Here is a 5,497-nt window from a genome sequence, read left to right as displayed (position 1 = left end):
TTGTTGAAAAATGGCTACAAATCAATGAAAATCCACTGGTTGCTAAGGTGATATCAGTTCTGCCTTTATTCACTTCAACAAGTGACCCCATTTGTATTACTATCTCTGTATGTTATAGTGCAGGGCTATTTGACCTAAGGCCCGGGGGCCAAATCAGGCCCTCCAGGTGACTGATCCGGCCCACGACCCGTTAGATCAAAAAAATGATAATAATAAATCTTGTTTACTGGTTTCATTCTGGGTTAGTCCTAGTTTAATTCTGGTTCAGTACTGGCACTAACAGCCCTGTTATAGTTTATTACTAATTACTTACTAATTACTTGTCACAGGCAGCAACGTTAAATTGCCTTTCTCTGACAGTCGCTTCCTTGTGATTCTCATCCATCAAAAAGCTATTATTCGCTAAACTAAACTATATTATGGGAATGGCTATGTTTAGGAGTCCATGCACTCTTTAGCATGTAGCGCTAATTGAACTAACATACACACTTGTGCTAGTTGTTAACACTATTTTGGATAGTGCAAAGATCCTGGTTTCCCTGATCATGTTATTTAGGACTTGCATGTTTTCTCTGTATCATGCAGGTACTCTGGTTTCCCCAATGAACCCCAAAACATGCCCAGTAAAGTAAACCTCCAACTAGGTACTCCTCACCTAGATCCTAGCACAAGATCTGCAAATGGCACTGCATTTGTGCTCAGGCCCGTTTGCAAGAAGCAGTGGTTCAAAGATGGGTCCAATTCTGAGGCCAAATTTCCATGAGCTAAAATTGCTGCTACAAAATATATAACTAAAAACTTTTCCAGCATTCTTCCTCTTTCCAAAACAAGCAAAGTGTGTCTGGTATTTATTTATTTTTTTCAGCTTGATTCTCAACTCTACAGTAGAGAAATAATAGTGTACTATATCATTAACAACTACTTTCTAATGGAAAAATAAGCTGCTGCATGCACTTAAAATCCTACTATAATATAATAATACTTTTTGGCTTATGCTTGGGTACAGAGGTCAAGTTAAATAACTCTTACATACCGAGGAATGAAATCATTAAAACATTTCTGACAGATAGTTGTGGTTTTACAGAGAAATTCCTTTTGGTGTTGTGAGGCGTTCTGTCATTGGAATGTGCCGGTCACATGATTCAGGACTCATTATTTTTACTACAGATTTAAGACTGTTTTATTTAGAACAGTCTATCTACTTTTGATTGTATTAAACTGTTCACAACTGCCGGTACTCAAGTCTAAATTATTTGCAAACAAAACAGGGACATACTATATTTAAATAAGGTCAACATTTCATTTTGTGTGTGTGTAACTTGTTGATTCAAAACTATATCTTATCAGAAAGTGTAAGAGGATTTCTCAAAGCTACTTATAAGAAAGAAGAAAAGTGTTTGATAAATTCTCGAGTGCGGACAAGGGTCTGTTTGACTATTGGATTAAAACGACCTGCTCCAGACCGGTTCTCCAATCTTAAACCTCAAACATGCTTTTCAGAAATGATCCCAGGCGTATGACTTCTTTCAGTCCTGTGACTCGAGGTTCTTTATTCTCAAGCGGGTCTTAAAAGTAGTCCAGATTACACTGATACTCATAATAAGTAGTGAAATATTTGTATTTGCATTTAAACCAATTTGTAGTAGTATAAAACTGATCCGATCCTTTTTATTCCTCACGTAGACCTGGTTTGATCCTGCTCCAGTCCTGGTTTAGTTATGTGCTTTGTATGTGAAATGTGAAATGCCTTCAAGAACCATTGAAGTGTATTGAGCAAAATTTGAAAATGACAAGCGATTGTGGAACAGTGTGTTAAGCGTCAACCAAATGATTACCAGTTCGAGCTGCAGTGTCTCCGGATGAAGGACCTCAATAACATGGCCTATAGTCCGGACGCTGGACTTTAACAGGGAACGCCTTGTAAATCCAGTGTAATCACTTGGCGACTGGTTCACTATGGCAACACCCAATTAGATAAAAAAGGATTACCAAAACTCTCATGATACACTGTTTACAAGGCAGATGTAGCAAGGGAAAGTTGTTCTTTTTGAGTATATCCTACGTTAAAATCCACAAATTCTGATCAAATAAGTCAACTTTTGCATTATATTTACCTCCACCAGAATATGTTTTACTATTTCACATGTCAAACAACAATGCAAAAGCTAACTTAAGGTCACTTTCTTACTTTTCTTACAGTTCAACCCTAACACTCCCCTCAAGACTCTGCTGCTGTGCTGGGGCCCTTACGGCATCCTGTGCTTCTACGCCGCTATTGAGAACGCCACCCTGGTCTCCCCCAAGCTAAGAATGGTACGCCCCACCGCCCTTTTTACACGCAAAAACTGTTAATTCCAATAACTAAATGCTGTTTTGTCTCCCAGATGGCGCCGATCCTGGCCAAAACCTCCCCAACCATCAACGCTTTCCTGTACGCTTTGGGCAACGAGAACTACAGAGGAGGCATCTGGCAATTGCTCACCGGAGAGAAGATCGAAGTGCCTCAAATTGAGAACAAGTCCAAATAAACTAAGCATGTGATAATTTAAAATCTGCTCACTGTCCTGGTTACTGCAAGGTACTGTCTGTAGATGTATTTTTGTCGTGCACGTGTGTGTAGAAAGTCCTCGGTTTGTCAGTTATGGTTTGTACTGGTAAAAAAGTACAGTTACACTTTTGAATAGTACGTCATGCACAACACGGTGAAGAAGACTAAGCATAAAATGAATGAGTTACTGTTAAAATGGTAAATAATGAAGGTAAACATCTCCAGTATATACAGATGCAATATTTGAAAAGCGACTAAGATTTCCAACATTCCAACAACTGTCATTTTCCAGTCTTTTTGGAAAAGTAAACAGGAGCAAAACAAGATATGAAGATAGCCAAATGTTTGGATAAATATTTCACTTCACGTTATGAAAAGTTGCACAATATAATGATAAAAAGCAGACAGAACTACATAACCCATGATCCTTTGCGCCATTTCCCTCCTTAATACACTCTAATTTGAGCATTATAAAAGCATAGGAAGCAAGTGTTTCACTATCTACATAGCCATAAATAGAGAAGTATACTTAAAGAAGTATAACGTATAAGAAAATTGTATGTTATGATCTTTAGGGTTTTTTACATAGGCAATAAAATAAGTTGTAGAAAGCTATGATTCAGAGTGAAAACAAAATTAAGGTTCAAAAGAAGAATAACAATGCAATGAAGTGTCTACAATCTGGGTCAGGGCACATTTTAGACATTCCACTGAACTACAATAGCCTTGCGTTTGGACACTCAAGAGTTTATGGGTCAACACAGGGCACAATAAAGATAACATGGCACTGACACTGATTGATTACATTGGGTGAAACAGGATAATCTAATGTGACATATCGACCTATAAACCAGCCAGACTGAAAGCCAATCCTTCATCCTTATTTGGCATGTTGTACCAATGATGCTCCCACTTCGATGCGAGTTTTTGTAAAACCATGTGACTTCACGTGACCAACATTGATTTGATGTAATATTTTCATTACAGTTATAATTACATTTTAGTCAGGCCAAAACAATAGTGAATAATGTAAAAACGTTTCTAAATAGTTTTGAGGCACACCAAGCTAAAAAATTGAATTTACAAAGACAGAAAATTGTCTAAATATCTAAATTATTTTCAATACATAGCAGAGAATGTTTCAGTCATCTCTCATGTTAGTAGTAGTCAGTGATCATATATATATAGCATATTTATATCCCATTTAAGAGCTAACCAAAGCTTTATACTTCTTTTGAGGAATCATACTTAACTTTGATTGGTTGAATCCACCTGTCACTCACTCAGATCATGACACTGGCTGACCAATAGGATGAGTGGGAGGGGAAAATGTCTCTTTGAGCATAGAGCTGCATTAAATAAAGAAATAGTGAATCACAATATGACAAAACTAGCAGATCGACAAAAGGATCCGATCATGATTCGACTTTATTGTCATTTCACCAAACCTTGCAAGTATTATATGAAAAGCTTCCTATTGAAAATCATATAATTGGTTAGAATAACTGACTTTATATTACCATCATGGTCTTTCATAGCGCAAGAAGTTAGCCAAACAAACATTTTTAGACATACCCTGTAGGCAGCCATCTGATCCCTCCGTCATGTTGTAGTTTAACCTTAGCCACGATTAGCATCACCCCACTTCCCTCATAGCCAGGGGGTTATTATTAGCATGTGTGGTAAAAGTATGTGTGCATTTACTGCTGCTAATATGTGGTAATACTGGCTGTAGTGAAAGCACAAATGCACTAATCCCATGAACAAGAGAGCTTTTCTTTGCCGGGCTCACCCTCAACAACATGTTACAGATTAGTGCGAGCGGTAGATTAATTTACTTTCAGAAGGAAATGCCACGGAAATGTCACTATGATACATTTGACACATAGGACGTTTGCGAGGATATGTGATTAAATTTGACATAAACGCATTAGCTAATCTCCAAGTAGCATGTGAGCCGCTAACATTGTGCTGGTGGTGGTATTATGCTAGCTCTGGCTTTGCTAATGGCGCTACAAGACATTGCTTATCAACAGTTCATAAACAATAATGCTTATAGGGTCCATGTCCTTGAACCAAAGCAAGGTCAGATCTGTCAATGTGCTGCAATTGACTTCAGTTGCTACAAAGTAAATTGTAGCTAAATCATTAAACAGGTCGGTTGTCTCCACCATTGCTCCTGTCTACCTCTCCAGATCCTAAATGAGATCTCTATTTTTGAATTTCAGTCTGGTAATTGTCAAACTTCTGATATATTTTCTGTTATAGTGTCTGCTCTAAAGAACTACTATATGCTAGCAAGCCAAAATACTAAAATCTTAGTGGCGGGCTTTCATTGTAGGTTACATGTAAGAGGCAAACCCCTTTAAGATCACTGTTGTGTGAACTTTGCCAAACTAATACTGCTGTTTTTGTGTCTTGAAAGTACAGTATGTCTAAACTAGCACTCAGCTAAAGTCTGATGTATGTGATAACTGAAGCACAGTATGGTACAATTATTTTTGAATACCGTTCATTATGCGTCACAGTTTGTATATGTTGCTTTTTGACAAATGTGATTTGAAAAACTGAATTTTAGAAAAGATGTATGTAGTATGAATAAATTATAAATGAAGATTTTGAAATGTCCAACTTCTTTTTTCTTTTAGGCCCACTGTTGTAATGTTGTTACTCTATCCAACATATATTCTAATATTAAATGTAAAGGCGCAGTATGTAACTTTCTGGAGGGGAAGAGTCAGTTTTGTGTGGAGCTGCAGTGAAACCATCCAAAATAACAAAAGCAACATCATTTTGTTTTAGTATACTGTGCCTTTAGGTCCCTTATCGAACAAATACAGGTTTATCTTACCACTGCTAGCTCTAGAATTTGATTATGACAAAATGTCCAAACAGAAACACCACATGCCAAATCTTTTGAACTTGCTACGTATATTATTTTCATGGCTT

At 37.2% G+C, this 5,497-nt stretch overlaps 1 long non-coding RNA gene across 1 annotated transcript; it reads left to right on the top strand.

The window, feature by feature from the left end:
- Positions 1-2,179: 2,179 nt before the first annotated feature.
- On the top strand, positions 2,180-2,484 carry LOC140351255 (uncharacterized). The gene is made up of 2 exons (XR_011925345.1): positions 2,180-2,313; positions 2,385-2,484. It is a non-coding gene; the product is annotated as an uncharacterized lncRNA (long non-coding RNA).
- The last annotated feature ends 3,013 nt before the right edge of the window (positions 2,485-5,497 follow it).

The sequence above is a fragment of the Eucyclogobius newberryi genome, unplaced genomic scaffold (assembly GCF_026437365.1).
Source record: "Eucyclogobius newberryi isolate DKJ021-1_F unplaced genomic scaffold, fEucNew1.0.hap1 SCAF_8, whole genome shotgun sequence".
In the NCBI taxonomy this organism is placed as follows: domain Eukaryota; kingdom Metazoa; phylum Chordata; class Actinopteri; order Gobiiformes; family Gobiidae; genus Eucyclogobius; species Eucyclogobius newberryi.
The sequence above is the reverse complement of the archived record's forward strand: the minus strand, read 5'-3'. Positions and strand labels throughout refer to the sequence as shown.